Source organism: Diceros bicornis, chromosome 1 (assembly GCF_020826845.1).
Source record: "Diceros bicornis minor isolate mBicDic1 chromosome 1, mDicBic1.mat.cur, whole genome shotgun sequence".
In the NCBI taxonomy this organism is placed as follows: domain Eukaryota; kingdom Metazoa; phylum Chordata; class Mammalia; order Perissodactyla; family Rhinocerotidae; genus Diceros; species Diceros bicornis.
In genome coordinates, this window is record NC_080740.1 from 22,466,811 (window position 1) to 22,485,214 (window position 18,404).

Below are 18,404 nucleotides of genomic sequence, written 5' to 3' on the forward strand. Positions count from 1 at the left end.
GGCCGGCCCCAAATCTTGCTGATTTTTAAAATAACTCATCTCATTTTCTGCTAAATGTGTACTTCAACTTTATGTATTTAATTTAGCAACCTAATAACACCAGCAAGACTGTGACATGTGTAAATGAATTTTGGTGAAGTTGTACCAAGTGTAACTGCTTCAGTACAGCTCTTTATGCCCTTGTATTGCTCTGTTATCAATTATTAACCCTCCTTTTAATGTAAACACCATATTGAACTGTGTCCTGATAATTACTTTTATTACTTACGTTGTCTAAACTTCCCAGAGTGTGTTCCATAGAACACCAGACAGGAAGATCTTCTATCATTCTGTTCAAATAATGTTCAGAAATGTTGCATGCATTTCTTTCTATTAGAGATTTGTACTGCATACTGGCATGTTATTAAAGGCTCAGTTACTAAAGTCTCTTGCAAAAAATAAAAATACAAAATTAAACTTCTCAATCCACTCTAGGCCACTGCTTTCCCAACCCATTAGTCCATGGAAACCTCCCCCCACCACACATCTGCGTCCCATGGCACGCATCTTGTAAAATGCTGCTCTAGAGGCATAGACCCCAAAATAAGAGGTTGAGGGAGTCGTAAAACATTTTGGTATGCTCAATTTCTTTCACTTTCTATTCCCTGAAAAATATCTATTTGAACATATAAATAGCATCCATGAAAATTATTTCTGATAAGAAAATGTTTCAGGTAATTAAAAGTCCCAGATAATTAAATTATGGTCTATATTTAACGAATGCTTTATAGTAATTAAATGAACTCTTCTTCTAATTGAAGGCATGACTTGGAGAGTTAATTATCTGAAAGTAATTTTCTAAGCAATAATTCTGTCTCTGTTGAAGCACCAGTTTGAGAAGTGGGCAGACTTGGTTTCCTTAATCAGACTGCACCGTGCGTTGCATCCTGTGTCTCCTTTCACAGATGAAGAATGAGCAGGGTGGCCAACCCGTGGCTTAGCAGTTAAGTGCGTGCGCTCCGCTACTGGCGACCCGGGTTCAGATCCGGGCGCGCACCTGCGCACCGCTTGTCGGGCCGTGCTGAGGCCAAGTACCCCATACTGCAGCTAGAAGGATGTGCAACTATAACATACCTATCTATTGGGGCTTTGGGGGAAAAAAAAAAAAAGGATGAGGACTGGCAATAGATGTTAGCTCAGGGCCAGTCTTCCTCAGCAAAAAGAGGAGGATTGGCATGGAGGTTAGCTCAGGTCTGATTTTCCTCACAAAAGTAAATAAATAAATTAATTAATTAATTAAATTAAAAAAAAAGAATGAGCAGGGACACCAGAATTGATGAATTAATTAGATTATAAACTAAACACGGAGGAAAACAAAAGTCTAGAGCCCTCTGTAAACTTAGGAGACAGATCGGAGTTTGGTCTGCTATTGTAGCTAGCCTAGACTGCTTGATTGATGGACAATGTCAGCTTTTTGGACGCTGCTTTTCTTTGGTTCTTTTCCCAGCGTGGTCCTAGAGGTTTATGTCCAAACAACCTACAGGCGTGACACAGATGGACCACAGACGCTGATGTTGCGGTATGTATTCAATCCAGGACAGGGAGTACGATCTCTGTTTTCTGGCACTCTGCCTCTCGAGCCCTGGAACTGGAGCGATTATGACAGGGCACTCCAGGACTGAAGCAGCAGATGCACGGTCAAGACGAGCCAAAGGACACAACCATGTGCCCCAGGCCGGGACCAGTAGGGCAGGATTACTCTGGCTGGAAATGGCGATGAAATATCAACCTTCTCTCAGGAAAGGTGAGACTCATAGGAAAAAGGACGAGGGCCGGAGGAAATACAAAAGAAGAAAAAAAACAGGAAGAGGAAAGGAGACCAAGGCAAGGATAGCACAGATTAGAAATGGCAGTGGGAGAGCAAGCGGCACGTGCTCTGACAGCCGAGGAGAGGAGAACGAGTGACAAACTTAGAGGTTTGCCACGTGGAGAGGGGGGCAAAGAGCCTCCCGGCCCTCAGAAGTGCAGCAATGAAGGTGTTCACTTATTCACTCATTCATTCAGCAAATATTTACTGAGTTCTCTCTGCGGGAGGAGCTTAAACCTGACGCCCTCCCACACTCCCCCCTCTTCTGTTACAATGGCACTGTTCTCGGCGGGGCACTGGTCTCCTCCATGTGATACCTATCAAATGGGTATCACCAAGGAATGGTATTCCATGTGTGTGATTTAACATCATTTTGAGATGGAATACAGCCCCAAAATACATATTATCTACCAATATGACAGTGTTAAACATGTCTGAATGATAAATTAGGCCTGAGTTGGTAGTTGTGGTGGTATTAGGCTAGATTTACAGAAAAGAAGAAATAGTTTTATATTCATTCAATAAATTTGTTGAGCAACTACTGTGTACCAAGCACACTGTGTTAGATACTAAAGATAGAGCGCTGAGCTAAACAGACATGGCCCCCACCCTTATGACATTACAATGTGGTAACCCAATCTAGTCTGGGGTGTTGAGGGCAGTTTCCTCCAGCAGGAGTCAGTTTATGGAAGACTTCCATGAGGAGGAGCTGGCTAGGATCCAGGGAAGTGGAATAAAAGGGGGAGGCAGAAGATGGAAATGGGCCTATGTCATCTGGTGGCTGTTTATCATCTTCAGAGTGATTGTCTCACATTTTCAGTCCCACTGCCCCAAAGAAGTCAGACTCAAATTCCCAGCCTCCCTTATAGCTAAGTTGCAGACGTGCATTCTAGCTCTGCCAATCTAATGCACTCATGTGGGACTTTGACTCAGAAGTAAGCAACACAGGTAGAGTCTTCACGTAGAGCTTCTTCTTCTTTATGTATATATATTTAATAGTGTAGGCAGAGGCATCTAGCTATTTACTGAAGAGAGCAATCATTGTATGATCACAACCCTGACATTGTTCTGTGGCTAAACTGTAGGGGTTGTCCTTCCAGAAGTTTATAAATCTATTTCTGTAGCCTTTCTAACAATTCTTTGAACTGCCAAAAATCCTTTAATAAATTCCGACTGTTAAATTAATTAACCAAGATGGCCATTAGACTGAGGGGGCTTTAATGCCTTAATAGCCTACGTAAGCAAACCAAAACCTAAGTCTGAAAATGCCTCAAGGTTAAGAAATAGAAACCTAAGGACAACCAATCACAAACAGCCAACTAAGCTTTTCCAAGTAATGCAACCGCTTAAACTATAGCCAATCAAGTAATTTCCTTGCTTTACTTCTGCCTTTTTCTTTTTTCTTTTTTTTTTTTTTTTTTGGTGAGGAAGCTGGGCCCTGAGCTAATAGCTGCCAATCCTCTTTTTGCTGAGGAGGACTGGCCCTGGGCTAACATCCGTGCCCATCTTCCTCCACTTCACATGGAATGCCGCCAGAGCACGGCTTGACAAGTCAGCGTCGGTGCGCGCCCAGGATCCGAACTGGTGCACCCTGGGCCACCGCAGCGGAGCAAGTGCACTTAACCGCTTGTGCCACCGGGCTGGCCCCCCGGCCTTTTTCTGTATAACAGTCTTTCCTCTAGTGCATCTCATCGGTGGAGCACTCCTGACCACTTCCAGTTTGGCACTGCCCTGTTGGAATCTATTTCTTCTCAGATAAACTCTTAACAATTTTAATATGCCTCAGTTTATCTTTTAACACCACAAATAATGCATCCAATCATTTCACAGCAAAGGAGGTCTGAGATGGGGCCCCATGCCCACAGAATCCACTGGTCTCATTACCTGCTGCAGCATCCAGAAGCAGCTGGCATCACTGTGAGTCTTCCCTGCAAACATCCTGATGTCACAGAGATAACGAACACGTGGATACTTCAGCAAGCCAGTCTGTGACTAACTGATGAAGAACTCTCTTAGGGAGAGTCTCTGAAGAGCAACATGAACCCCAGGGGATCTGAAGGCAGATTAGGTAAAAATCTAAATGACTTTTGACTGATATTTGCTGACTGTCGTTTCAAGATTTCGGGAGGGTAGTCTCAAGGCTCATAAGCAGCTCCAAAGATACTGGAAGATATTTCTGAAACCTCGGTCAGGTTTGGCAACGTTCCCCTGATACTGCTGCTAACGTTGGTCACCATCAGTAACAGTAATGACTAATACCTATATTGAGCACTTAGGATATGCAGGCCCCATCATGGACTGTGTCATTTGATCTTATCTATAACCCTTCAAGGTAGGTACTTTACCCCATTTTACAAATGAGGAAAGTGAGACAACAGAACTTAACCAACTGAAGTAAGTGTATGACCCAGCATTTGAACCTGCGCCATTTAACTCCAATGCTCCAGCACTCCCCTAGGACAGTAGGGGAGAGGCACTGTCCTGTGGGAATTCTATGGCACTTACCCAGCAGCAATTTTGCCTGGTACTTTTAATGATCAAAATAAACCTGCAATTTAAAGCATCCCAATACCTTTCTTGTTTTAAAATTTCTTATTCTTGTATGATTTATGAACCAAGGAATATTGTGATTCTTGGCTTGAACCAGGAAATTATTCCTATAAATAGGGGACTAAATCAATCTTTATAAAAGGTAATCACTGCTATTAAGTTCCATGGTTGACAAGATATTATCATGCAAGTGCTGTGTCTAAATAAAGGTGAAATCTTAAAATTAATTAATTAATTAATTAACACACAAGCAAACATGCCTTCTTATTAGGGAAATTGAGGCCGCTGACCAGGGTAAAGGTGGCCTGGAAATCAGGCTAAACCCATCAGCCACACACAGTCAGAAGGCAGCTATTAGCAAGTTTTCTCAGTGTGTGACAGCCAGCCATGAGACTTGGAACTTTTAACAGAAATTCTCTGAAATTCGAGTGGTTATGAACAAAGGACATTAAAAGACTCCACCTGTTATCCAGAGAATAGTTGATTTTTAGTAGCTGAGTTCTAAAGACCTCTTTTATTTCATTTTAAGCTGATCTTTTCCTGACGGCAATAGGGTCATTTTCTCTGAAGCCACCATGGATTGACTGTGTATTGTTCTTTATGTCTTGCCTCATTCCAAGAAGGGTGAGATTATAAGAGTTTAAATAGGAAGAGGAATTCTCCTCACAAGACCCTCCCTGAGCCATTCTCAGGCCCATCCCAGGAAACAGTCTCATTTTTGACCCTTTCCAATCTCCTTGCCATGTTGCTGTTACTCCTTTCCCGAGCTGCTTGCACCTTTCAGAGATACCTGTCTTACCCCACCTGGATCCAAGTCAAACAACATATAACTAAAAGTAGCACAATTGCCACATTAATTTATGCTTCTTGGAACCTTGGGATTCTCTCAATTGTTTTACATAAATATTTCTTCTTCCAAGACCCACCTGCACTATCCCCTCACGTCTCTCTTCTTTAAATCCACCATTTTGCCTTCATCTTGGCCCACCACCTTCCCATTCCCTGCATGCCTTCTTCAGGCTCCTCTCCTGTCTAAGTCCCCAAGGTTTTCCCCAGTCAGTCTCATCTTCCACACCCTCTCACCCAGTTACCTCTCTCGGTGGCACAGCCTCTATACCACAGCCTCCAGGGACTCCTGTCACTGGCTCCACTCCCTCCAACCACCACCAGGCTGGCACACACTTTTCTCCCTCATGCTGCCAGATACCCTGGGTCCTGCTGCCCCTCACCTCTGGTACTATCTTCCTGCCATCGTCTTCACCTTCTTGGGACCTGTCACATCAGCCCCAGACCCACTTACCTCTGTCTTGATCTCAAAGTCCTAGTCTTTTTTTCTGCTGGTCTTTCTCTTTGGAGTCATGGAACTCTCTACCTTTTGCACTTAACTTTTTTTATTTGCTTCTTTTTAAAGTGAATAAGTTTAAATTTTAAAAAGTGAGACACTATGAAAAAATATTAAGCAAATAATAGTTCAGGTAGGGAAAGAATATGAAAAAAACAATAAGGAGGGTCCTTCTATGACTATTGTTGAGATACTGAGGATATGTTGTTAGTACTTATAAAAATATAATGAGTTAAGCAGTTGTTATCTACAGTTTGCAGAGAAGGAATTTTAAGGCTCAGAGAGGTAATTCAGATCACACAGTTTATAAATGGCAGAACCAAGGACTGCACCCAAAGCTGTCTGATACCAAAGTCCATTCTGTTGGGTACCACTCCACATCAGGGTGTACAGGCCAATTATATACAGTACTCTGGAATTTAAGAAATGTGGAATAGGATTCTTGAGCTTCAGGGTTCAAATTATGATTCCCCCTACCCACTTGCCATGCTGGAATGCACTGCAAAGTTCACAGATCACAATTCCAACACCAGTATTGGGTGTGTATATTTAAGATAAACATCTTTTTTTCCTGCTTAATCCATCCTTCATACAGCAATCAGAGTGGTATTCTCAAAACGCAAATTGGATTATCTTACTTCTTTGCTCTGTACCCTCCAGTGGCTTTCCAATGCACTTAGGAAAAAACCTACAAGGCATATTTTGTGGGCTTATCTAGAAAGCTAAACTTCTATCCTATTTCCATGTGCCTCCTTCAGAGTCTCACCCTTCTGTCATTTCCTCACTTTTCCCTTGTTCAACAATATGTTCTAGTTTTTTCTACTGTAATAAAACCTTTTCTTCAACCATTTCTCCCCCTATCCCCACCGCCCCCAGCCACTGTCCTGTTTCTCTTCTTCCTTTTAACAGCAAGCTTCTGGAAATAGTAGTCTACATTCTCCATTAGCTGTGTTCCCTTCGTTAACCACATACATATGTACTCTCTTAGCTCTTTGTAGCGTGGTTTCAGCCTGTGCCTTCTCCTGAAGCTAAATGGTCTCTCAGAGGTGTAATCTGAGCCACCCAATCCGATGAGTTTTTCTCAATCCTCCTCCTCACTCATCTTTCCTTTGCTGCTCCTGATCACCCCTTGGCTTCTGTGTCATGTTCTTGGGATACTCCCCACTCCTCTCTCTAGCTCCCTTTTCCTTTCCTTGTCCCCCTAAATGTCCCCTCCTCTCATTGATCTGCTTTTTCTCTTAGCAGACTATCCACTGTCATGACTTTATTGCCTCTTTATGTGATTTCCAACCCTGAATTGTTCATGAATTTCTATTCACATTTCTAACCACCCACTGATTTCTATGTAGAAATTCTTACTAGTTCTTCAAGCCACATACCATCAGGATCCAATCACACCTGCCACTCCACTCTAGTGCAAACCCTTGATTCTAAGCAGGCAACTTAGAAATCTCATCTCTTAAAAAATAAATCCCATCTCTATCACTTTGCTCACTTGGTGTCACTTCCTCATGTACCCTCTTCCCCTTTTCAATTTCTCTTCATTCTTTGAGGCCCAGTTTATATTCCATTTTCTCCTCAAAGCCTTCCTTGACCCAAGGTATACTGTAAATTCTATATAATACATTCCTAAGGGCAGAGGCCATGGATTAGACAACATTGTATCTCTCTTTGTATTCATTTCCATCTCCCCTTCCTAAATCCAATACTTAGTAAGCTTTCAAAAATGTTCCTTGAGCATATAAAGGAAGAAATGAATCAAGGAAAGACTTCAAATATTTCGGGAGATAGAGAAGAAAATGTAGTCTTGGCACACTTCTTGGTTCTGCTGGGAATAATATTTACATAGTCACAATATGTAAGTGTACTTATTGATTTTCAACCTTTGGAACTGACCTATAAGGAAAAAAGCAGAAGATTTAAATGTGATTATATGACAGGTTGTAAATATTATCTATTTTAATGCTTTAAGATCTGGTTGATAGAAGACGGGAGTGGTAGTGGGGAGGAGAGATGAAGGAACACTGGGGGACACTAACACCCGCATGTGGGAGGCAGTGGAGCTTCCTGGGTCTGGATTCAGAATGTCTGGTCCCTCTGTCACCTAACTGGCCTTATGACCTTGGGCAAGTCATCCCCCATGCCCCATCTCTTAGTTTTCTCATCTGTAAATTAGGAATGATACCTCATAGTGTTGCTATAAGGATTAAATAATTCATGTAAAATGCTTAGAGCAGTGCCTGGCACATAGCAAATACCCAGTAAATTTTCTTCATTGTTTTCTTATGTGTTCGAGCGTGAAAAGATATTGTCCAAAGACGATGGAATCAGAAATGCAGGTTTACGTGTATTTTACAAAGATGTAAAGGTAAGAGAGGAACTAAAATAAAAGTAACAAAAAAACTTGGAGTGGGAGGGGAAATTGAGGAAAGTAGAAATGAACTAAATCTTCATATTTCAAACCAGGGAGTCAATAGACCGTATTATCAGATACAGTTGTCAAAATATTATTTAGAATTAGGGAAAGAATCATCAGAAAACAAAACAGAGAAGCTTGCAAATGATTGCTCCCGGGAAGTGTGGCTGGAAGCAGGAAGGGGTAGGGAGAGGTTCTGCTGGTTTTCATTGTAACTTTTCTACTGTTTGATTTTTTACCATGTGCATATATCACTGCGATTTTTAAAAGGTGGAAACATTCATACACACACACGTAGTCACATTTACATGCACACAAGATGCTTTAAACAGGGGCAAGAGTTGTTTCACTCCCTGGAAGCACCCAGCATGGCACTTGGCCAAAATTTATACACCACCACCATCTGTTAAATGAATCATGTTGCCACCTTCGCCTGCATTTAAGTAAGGTTTGGTGGTGATTTGACACTGTTACCTTTCAAAGCAGTAAGATGGCCTTATTATTAATAGAGTAGCTGAGCTGAAAGTTATTTAACTTACGCCAAATATGTCAAACCCAAGCATCTGTGTTTTCCTTCTTCTCTAAAAGTAACACTCAGTGTTCTGAGCATTTCAAGGAAAATGAATGTGCATTGAAAATGACATGTTTCTCAGTACAGAAAAGATGATAGTGGAAAAGTCTCAGGTTTACTTTCCTACCTTTTGTATGCCTCAGGTTGGTACAAATTGCACAAAAATATTTTGTGATAAATGATAAAAAGAAGTCACATTTCAGCTGTGGTAGAAAGTGTTTAAGTTATTTTACACAAAATATAATTGTAAAGCAAAATGTTAAAAGTCAATTAATTATAAAAGAGACTTTATGTAAAGCCTTGGAGGGATACAACACTTTGAAAAGGAATTCTACTTTTCAGTCCTGTTTGTATGTGATGTTTGGATTTAGGTCTCTTGAAGATGCAAGTTCAATAGCAATTGCCTTAGAATATTGAAAGGATTTGATAGGTTGAAAAAGGGAATAATACTCTTTTTTTCAAAGTGGTTTACTTAGCTGTAGGTTAAAACTATAAAAATTTTCTTATCAGAGGTCCAATTTATAGAACTATGTGTGTGTTCAGTGGGACTCTTAATGACAGATGTATGCAAATCAAAGCTAGTAATCTGGAAGACATTTGGGAATTGAGCAGAGATCTTAAAACATTAAGAACAAATTCTGAACTAAAGCTAATACTTTTAGGGTTTTTTTACCTTTTTTGCTTTCTCTTTCTGGTATATTTTTATGGCCTTTTAGTCAATAATTAACAAGAACAACTGCTGTGATGAGAGTCTGGTCCCTGACAGAATGCTGGGTTCCTTCCCCTTGAACTGATCTGTGATCTCTCCATCCTCCTTATATCTTCTAAATGAGTGAAATTCTTATCCAAATAATGGGAAAGGCCTCTAAATATTCTTACAGACACAGGAAAATCACTCAAGATCTGCATTTTGTAGAAATTTTCTATTTAAAAAACGTGATTAACTTGAAAGCACCCAACGAAGACAGGTTTGAAGAGAGATCCAACTCCTCCATTTCTAATGTCCTTACTGTCATAATAAGGCTATACTTCCAAAGCATAGTTATTCAAGTATCCAAATTAGATTTAGTAGTGGAATGCTATGAGTTCTGAACTTAGTCCCCAACTTCACATATCAGAAATCCAAGCCTACCTAGAAATCTGATTATCCTGGGTCCGGGATGTGCATTAGAAAAACGTGCCTAATTGCTTTTGGGATTGTGTGGTTTGCCACAGGATGTATGTTTGCCTAAATTAGCACTGTGACAAATGACTCTCTGCAGTTACACTTGTCACCACTAGATGAAGCTACCACTGCTTTTGCTCTCTTCTCTCAAGAGAATTTGTTCTGTGTGGCTACTAGATGACATTGATGTGGAATTTAAAATCCTTAACTAGGATTACTCAAAGTTGCTTTGTTCTGAGGGTAAGAGGACCAGTCTATTTTGCTAATTTCAATAAAATTCAGAGAGCTATGTGTTAGAGTGCACATAATTGGCCTTAAGACTGTAATCCATGGCTTCTCTAGTTGATTACTATTTAAAAAGATATACCCATCATCCCCTATCTACGCTGACTAGTTTTATACAGTTATTGGCTTCAGGAAGGTACAAACAAGGGACATCAGTAGAAAGAGAAAGCTTCTATTTCCTCTTAGATAAAAAATAGGAATTAGCCTGCTCAACACATTTTTAAAAGTATAACTATGAGCCCACCGACTTTTACTTAGTTTACAGATTTATTAGAGCGTAACAGGTGGATCTAGAATTTCCATAAAAGAGGGCCACAGGAGCCACAATTTGGCTAGAAGAAGGAGCTGGGGGCGGGGCTTGTTTGTAGCTGTATTTGCACATAAAGAACTTGGTCAGATGATTCTCTGGATAGTTCAGGGAGGCAGCTGAAGGAGGTGATGTGTGTTGGGTTAGGGAAGGCCAAACATGAGTTGAGTGAAAACTACTCAATCATCTGACTATCAACTTTGTGGAGCTACTGTAAGGTGATCAGACATCTAGCTAGATTCCAGTAAATGAAAATGGTGTCCAAGCAAAAGGTCTAAGAAGACACTTTCTGAGGCTTAGGGAAGTCTATGAGGGGACAGGGGCAGGGGGCAGGTCCTTCTACTTGCAATAATGGCACACTATGGAATTGGACCAACTCTCCCACTGAAGACAACTATAAACATTGACAAGATATAAAAACATCTTTAAAGCATCAAAGACTAAGAATTACCAAGCCAAGACTCTAGAAAGGATGGAAATCCAAGAGGCATTTAAAGATGCTTTTGCACCAGGGGTGTTTGCAGGTTTGGAAGTAGAAACTGAGAGGCTTAGCTAAGCTTTTGACAACCTCACAGGACCAAGGGAGGCAAAATCTGAGTTCAAGACCCGCTGAGAGTAACAAGAAAGAGGAAAGCAGCCACTGACATCCAAGGGCTGACCTAACACTCACAGCCAGGCCTTGGTGTTCTCCTGTTGAACGTAAACAATTTCACAGAACATCACCATCAGACAAGACCGCTTTGCGACTATGATGGATGAAGACAAAAATAAACTGACTCCATAATCTTGTCTGAACACAGACAAAACACGAACATTGTCCAAGCCACAAACATGACCAAACACCTCCATATCCTGACTGACTCATATGAGTGACTGCTGTTGACCCATTACAACTTTAGCCTTGGTCCAATCTTCCCTCCTTATTAACATGCCCAATCATAGAATTACCCCTGCTTCCGGGGAACATCTAAACCGAAACAAAACTCTGCTTCATTAAGCACCCCATACCCCAAATCACCTAACCCATCCTATAACAAGTCCTTTCTAACACCTTCTTTCTGAGATGCCCCATGGTTCCCTGTGGTGTGCATTCTCCCTTCTGTAATGAGTAAAAATACCCAACTTATTTAAAAATCACTACTCACTTTTTTACCTACTTGGGTGGTGAATTTTTTTATCACTATAATATTCTTGAGCTTTGTGTGGAACACAGTTATTTGGAAACAGTGTGATCCCTTCGGATCTTGCTTTTAAGATTTGCTAGACAGACGGAAGCAGTGCTAGGGTTAATTGTTCCCCCCTACTGAGGAAGACCCCTCTGGACTCTGCCCATTCATCTTGAGGTTTTCCAGTCTGACTGGTGGACACAGGTCCTTCACATGCCTCTGTGTGGGCACCAGGCACTGTTACCTCTATTCTTTCCAGTGGTTCAGTCTCTGGCTCCGGTTTTGTCTGCACCTGCGCATGCTGATCAGTGATCAGCTAAATACTCAAGGGGAACCCTCAGCAGATCTCCAAAGCGTTCTCTCTCTCTCCCTCTCCCTGCTTTCCTCTCTCACTTCCTCTCTCCCTCTCTCTCCCACTCCCTGCAGCTCTGTCCTCTCTGGTATTCATCCTATGAACTCGAGACTCCTTGCTCTTCCAGACGGAGCTGCATCTCCTCAACTCAAAAGGTCCCCTGGGCTCTGCCTCAGGTCTCCCTCCCTGCACAGCTGCGTGGAATCTCTCTCAAGGCAATAAGCTGGGACAGTTGCAGGCTGACCACGTTCGTTTCCTTCTCTTTGGGGATCCCTGCCTTCAGATGCCTGATAATCATTGTCTCGCAAACTGTCTTTTGTCCATTTTTTTTTGTTGTTTCAAGTGAGAGGATAAATCCTGTCGCTACTCTATCTTGGCCAGAGTGGAAGTTCTTATAGACTTTTAAGCTCAATCTTTAAGTAGTGGGAAGCCAAGCAATACTTATTCGGTTTAATTGGTTTTATCAGTTGAAAGCATAAACATTTTCTTTCAAAATAAAGTATTTAACAAGCTCAGAATCATTCTGGTTTATTTTGCAACCATTTTTCCCATTTGAAAATATGTCATTAGTTACTTAGGTAATCTTTAATTTGAAAATGACAGAAGCTCCAGAATTTTTCATTTGGCTATTAAATAAAAATTTGAAATGTGGTACGATTTCAGTTGTCTAATGTCCGGTTTGCTTAATATTCTGTTCTACTTTAAAAATGTAAGATTTTTATCAGTGCATTCTTCTGTTTTTGTTTTTAGTAAATGTTGTGGAAGGCATGCTCAAGATACCAATTTTTGCAAAACCATCTTCCTGTCTTGAACTTCTGACATTATGCTGTTTTAACTTTCCACTGAAACTGAATGAGTTTAAAAGAAGCTATAGAATGCATTTACTAGGTAAATTCCACCCCCCTCCCATGTTTTGCATAGGGCCTGGGTCTTTATTCTGTTAGAAACTTCCTCTTTTTTAAATTAAAAATTTTAAAACCATATTATAGACTTTGACTCTATTTTATTTGAAAATGTACAGAGACATAGCAATAATTCTGTGAAGTAGTCTCAACAGATTTTTAGAGAGCCTTCTGAAAAGAAATAAAAGGCAGAAAAGAGGAAGTGGTTTGTAAAACTAAGTTGGCTGGGGATTCAGGGTGATAGCACCGAGTATTGACAAAGGCCAAGCTGTGCCTGTAGAAAGGGAGAAGGAGATTCAGTAACATTTCATGTGTTACAAGGCCATTTGTCATTTTGCTTATCTTGAAATCTCGCCACCTGCAATACAGGCAGCATTAGGAAATAATTTTTAAGGGAACTGAGTGCCTGAAATAATGTTCAACTAGCTTCACTTGCTAATTATTCAGCTTGCAGCACTTTAGAAGGAACAATCTTGAAACAGGTCTAGAGTTGAGGTTGAGGATAGCTGAAGGTAACAACAGAAAGTAAATAAAAATTTGATAATAATGGAGGAACTGGAATAAACTTTGTATAGTACCCACAAGAATTCAAAAAGGTATAGCAACCTGGGGTTATAACATCTCATTTGCCTCAAGGGCAGCACTTTATTACAACCTAGCATAATCATGATGATTATTATAAAGGTAACTGATGCATAACAACAACTTTAAAGTTTATGAAACATTTATAAACTGTTTTCCACATATTATCTCAAATTCCTTTTGACATTGACAATAATCCTCGGCAATAATTAAGGAAAGTATTGCCTCTAACTTGCAAATGAGAAAGTGACTTATTTTAAGAAGATGATTTTGAGTCATCTTGATTCTAGGTCCAGTTTGTAATAAAAACTTGAGTCACTAAGACTCCGATCTGTTGAGAACACCCTAAGCGGATAGAAATATTTGAGAAAGATTTCCTTCAAAAACTAGCAAAAATCTTTGAACATTTTGACAAATAAGTCAATTTTAAGTCTTTGGAAAATTCTCTGTAACTCATTCACTCTCACCTGTTTGTTGAGGGCCTCCAAGGTGCACAACAGTCTGAGAGGCGCTGGAAAGAGGCGGAGGTGCAGTGTTTGGCCCCGAGCCTTTAGGAGTTGATAACTGAAGGAAGAGTATGAAGCACAAACATGTTAGCATAAGGGAGGGGCCAGTAGAACTGACTAGACAAGAGCCTACGGTTAGAGACTGGACAGGAAGCATGTGTCACTTCCAAGGTGGCTTCCTGGAAGTGGCATTTGCCTTCTGATAAGTAGGTTTACACAGGGGACACTGAGAGAGATGTATTGCACATAGAATGGCAGCCTCAGTAAAGATGAGGAAATGCTGGGCTCGTCCAGAAATGGAAAGTTCTCTGAGCTGCCTGAAGCACGGAGCAAGCGTAGGGCAATCTGAAAAGAAAAACTAAAAATATTGAAAATGCATTCACCCGTTCAGCAGATATTAATTGAGGGTCTCTTATATGCCAGGCTCTGCTCTAGGCTCCTGGCATTCAGTGCTGAGCAAAGCAGACAAGCTCCTGCCCGCAAGGGGCTTACGTTCTAGTGGGGAGACACATAAACAAATCAGTCAATATACAGTGAAGTATCAGGAATTGATAAATGCCAAGAAAAAAAATAAAGCAGACTAAGGGGATAGACACTGGGTGGCGGTTAGGGTGGCTTCAGGGAGGAGCACTACAGTTTCAGACAGAGCCAGTGAGGAACGTCTCCAAGCAAGAGACAGTTCAGAAGCTCAGGGTGAGATGGAAGAGTGAGACATTCACTCTCAGTGAATTCCCTAAGCAACAAACATCCCAAAGCTTATTCTCTCATCAGGAAAAAAAAGTTAGAGACCCCTTTCGGTGAGAAGTAGTTTTAAATAATAAGCTATGACGTCACCTGGACCCTACTCAACTTTCTCTTCTAGGATTCTGCGGCTCAATCTGATTGCCCTGTTTCTTCATTCTCCATCATCACTTCTGTTCTAATGGGCAGAGGAGAGTTCTGAGAACACACAGACACGCACACAACTGGGCTGGGTCCTGTGACAAGGAATGTCACAGAACTACCGCCAGCTTCCTGTACCTCCTTCACCCCTTCCTTCCTCCACTGCAGAATTAGATTTCCAAGAATTAGCCCGTGTGCCTCCTCTTCTTTCTCCCCTTTTCCCCACTCACCTGTTTCCAGCCCCCCCTCCCCACCCCACGGTGTTCCTCTGACTACACGAGATGTCTCTCTGAGGGACCCCATTCAGCCTTGCGCCTCTGGCCCTAAGTGTAGGCTATCTTCTTGACTTTTGCTCCTTCAACTTTATCAAATTGATCATCCAGGTTGAAATGATAAAATATAGAAAGAGAAAAGAAATTAAGACTTGAGAGTTGACTAGGATCTAGTCATAGCAGCATTTGAATGTGGAGCCAAAGCACAGGTTGCAAATTGAAATGCACAGCAGGACAAGGCACAAATACCAGTGTACGAAGAGGGTCAGTAAGACAACAAGAGCCAAGCTTGTCATATTTCACTCTAGAATAACACTTGTGTGGGTGCATTCCCCTTTAATGCACTAGGATCTAAAGAGAACAACCAGACAGAGCATGAAAGAGTTCATATGGCCCATAGGCAGCCAGATGTTGGCCCGTGGTCTCCACGTGAGGAACTGCTACTTCGTGTAAACAGGGGGACACCATGGAAAGGTTTTGAGCAGAGTGATGGCATGACCAATCTGGCTGGCATTGTACAAGTGGACCGCAGGGGCAGGTCTTGAGAAGGCAGCTAAACTTGTTTGAAGGCAGTTGTGAGGAGTAATGAGGGCCTGGACTGCTTTAATGACTGTGAGGATTTTTTTTTAAGTTGGATAAAAAGAAATTAAAAAGGAAGAATCAGTAGGACTCAGTAACAAATTGGAGAGGAGCAGAATCAAAATAATTATATGGGGGCCGGCCCGGTGGCGCAAGCGGTTAAGTGCGCGCGCTCCGCTGCGGCGGCCCGGGGTTCGCTGGTTCGGATCCCGGGCGCGCACCGACGCACTGCTTGGTAAGCCATGCTGGGGCGGCGTCCCATATAAAGTGGAGGAAGATGGGCACCGATGTTAGCCCAGGGCCGTCTTCCTCAGCAAAAAAAAGGAGGAGGATTGGCGGATGTTAGCTCAGGGCTGATCTCCTCACAAAAAAAAAAAAAAAAAAAAAAATAATTATATGGGCCAATCATAGATAATGGAGGAAGGCTTGAAGCAGATGCAGTAAAAGCAAAAGGCAGTGATCTGGGGAAAGAAGACATTGTTTGAGTTGTTAGCAGAACACCCATGAAAAGACAGTCCATCAGGCTGTTGGATTGCAGCAGCAGAAGCCTGGAGGGAGAGATCAGGAGAGAGAAATGTGGGATGAGTGAGGATAAGTGAGAAATCTCTACACTTGAACACACTCTCCTAGGGAATGAGAAGACAGCAGAAGACAGAGGTTTCGTCTTTGTGGAAGGCCCATTTCCAGCACGGTAAGGAAGAAGAGGCCCAACTCAACTTGGCAGAGAAAGAGAGACAGAGAGACAGAGACAAGGGTAGGGGACAGTCCCTTTATGCCCAGGAGGCAAGAGGTTACAGACATGGAAAAGCTAGGGATAATCACCTCTGATAAAGGCCATAGAGGCTGACTGAGAGGCCATTGGTAGCCTTGAAGTGATATTTTCAGGGGTAGATGGGCAGAGGTCAGATTTTTTGGCAATAAGGACACAGTACAGTGAGGAATTCAAGGTCCTGTCTTAAAATAACTTGGCATTTAAAAACCCCAAGTTTTTGGTTCTGAAAGCTTTACACTTGGGGATAAGGGGATGGGGAAGATGAACAGCAGGAGCAGCAGACACCGAGGTGCTGCAGTCCTACCCTGCCCCGCATGGTGTGGCTTTCACTCTGAAGCCACTTGTTAATTTCTTGTGCTTTTTGGACTAAAGCTTTTGTCTTAAACCCCGTTTATGCCTCTGTATATGCTAATGAACCGGCTAGTGCTTTAATCAGGAAGTATGCCAAGCTCTGAGTCTCAAAAGAAAGTGAAAGAAAAAATAAATTCCCCTTCTTTCAAATCTACAACAGCGTGGACTAAGGTAACACATCAACACTTCTCTTGAATTTGCCTTAAAATTGGAATTTTTCAGTGAGAATAATGACCTGAACTGAAGGTATAAAACTACTGTACTGAGGAGGTCTTATAATCTAAGGTGAGGATCTGGGGAAAGGGGCTGAATCTGGCACTACTGTGTTGGAAAGTATGTGCAGCTAAGGACAGGACGTGAGTTAAGAATCTTTCTGTTTAACTGACTCACTTTCCTTTGGAGGTCTTTTAGCCTTTCCCAATTTTTTGCTGCAATTCTCGTGTCTTCAGTCCCAGGATGTTTTGTTCGCTGCAATGCTACCGCAGGTACAGTGTGGTGTAATGGGAAGTCTGTTAACCCAAGGATCAAAGAGCTGGGTTTTGGTCCCGATTCTGCTTCAGACTTCCGTGTGATTTGGGGAAAGTCACTCACCCTCAATTTCTTTGTCTGGACGCTATGGACTTGTACTAGCTGGCCTTTAAAGTCCTTACCAGCTCTAAAATTAAAGACTATCTGAGTAAATATCAAGGCCTTTCTCTCCACTCTTACCAAAAACATACACCTTTCTTTGAGTGTGTCTGCTACAAGTGCAGACAGAGTTACTCCTTAATTTAGGCCAGAGAATGCAAGTTATATAACCACAATAATAATTTAATATTTAACATTCATTACGTGCTTACTGTGTGCTGGTTGCTGTGCTTTGCCAAATTCTTCACGTGAATTATTGAATCCTCACAATCTGAGGACGGTATAATTATTACACTATTTTATAGGTGAGGAAACTGATGCTCAAAAAATCAGAAAATTTGCCCAGGATCATTCAGTAAACGTGATGGTGTTAGTATTGGAATCCAGGCACTCTGATTCACAAGCTCAGGACTAACAAATAGGCAATTTTATTTTTCAAACCATCAGAAATTCAAGCTAATAGATCAATTATGGTTTCATGTTTCAGAGGGTCTTGGCACACTGAGATTTGGTAGTAGTAATTTAGTGCTTGTCTAAAAAAGAGGAGAAGTGTTGTTATTTAATCATTATTTTATTCTTTTTCTTTGTTTCTTTAACAATACTTGTTGATCTGCATTGATATTGCAAACTGGAAAATTGAAGTAATTGTTCAGATAATTCTGAAGAACGTGTTAATGATAAAAAAGAAAAGAAAAGGAAACCATTCATAGGTTTAAGTTGGAGCAGGGAGGAGGTAAGTAGAGGCAGGTGGCAGGGTGGGAGTTAGAGTTGAATCACCTAAATTAACTATGTTGTTTGTCCTAATTTTGCATGTTTTGTAGTGTTAACCTTCTACTAAGAAGAAATTGTCTTAGTTCTATTTACAGAGGCAATGAATTCAGTTTGACTTGTGTTTTCAAAGGTAGGCTCAGATGAAGAGGACCAAACAATT

General features: G+C 41.4%; 2 protein-coding genes across 2 annotated transcripts in view; one reads left to right on the forward strand and one right to left on the reverse strand.

Moving 5' to 3' along the window:
• The window catches only part of ERAP1 (endoplasmic reticulum aminopeptidase 1), a 99,527-nt gene that overhangs the window by 71,416 nt on the left and 9,707 nt on the right, over positions 1-18,404 (reverse strand). Inside the window, exon 2 of the mRNA XM_058534104.1 lies at positions 13,952-14,048. The gene's annotated coding sequence lies outside the window, so the exon portion shown is untranslated. The remainder of the gene's footprint in view (positions 1-13,951; positions 14,049-18,404) is intronic.
• Positions 17,062-18,404, forward strand: part of ERAP2 (endoplasmic reticulum aminopeptidase 2) — a 40,789-nt gene continuing 39,446 nt past the window's right edge. The window contains exon 1 of the mRNA XM_058533908.1: positions 17,062-17,131. The gene's annotated coding sequence lies outside the window, so the exon portion shown is untranslated. The remainder of the gene's footprint in view (positions 17,132-18,404) is intronic.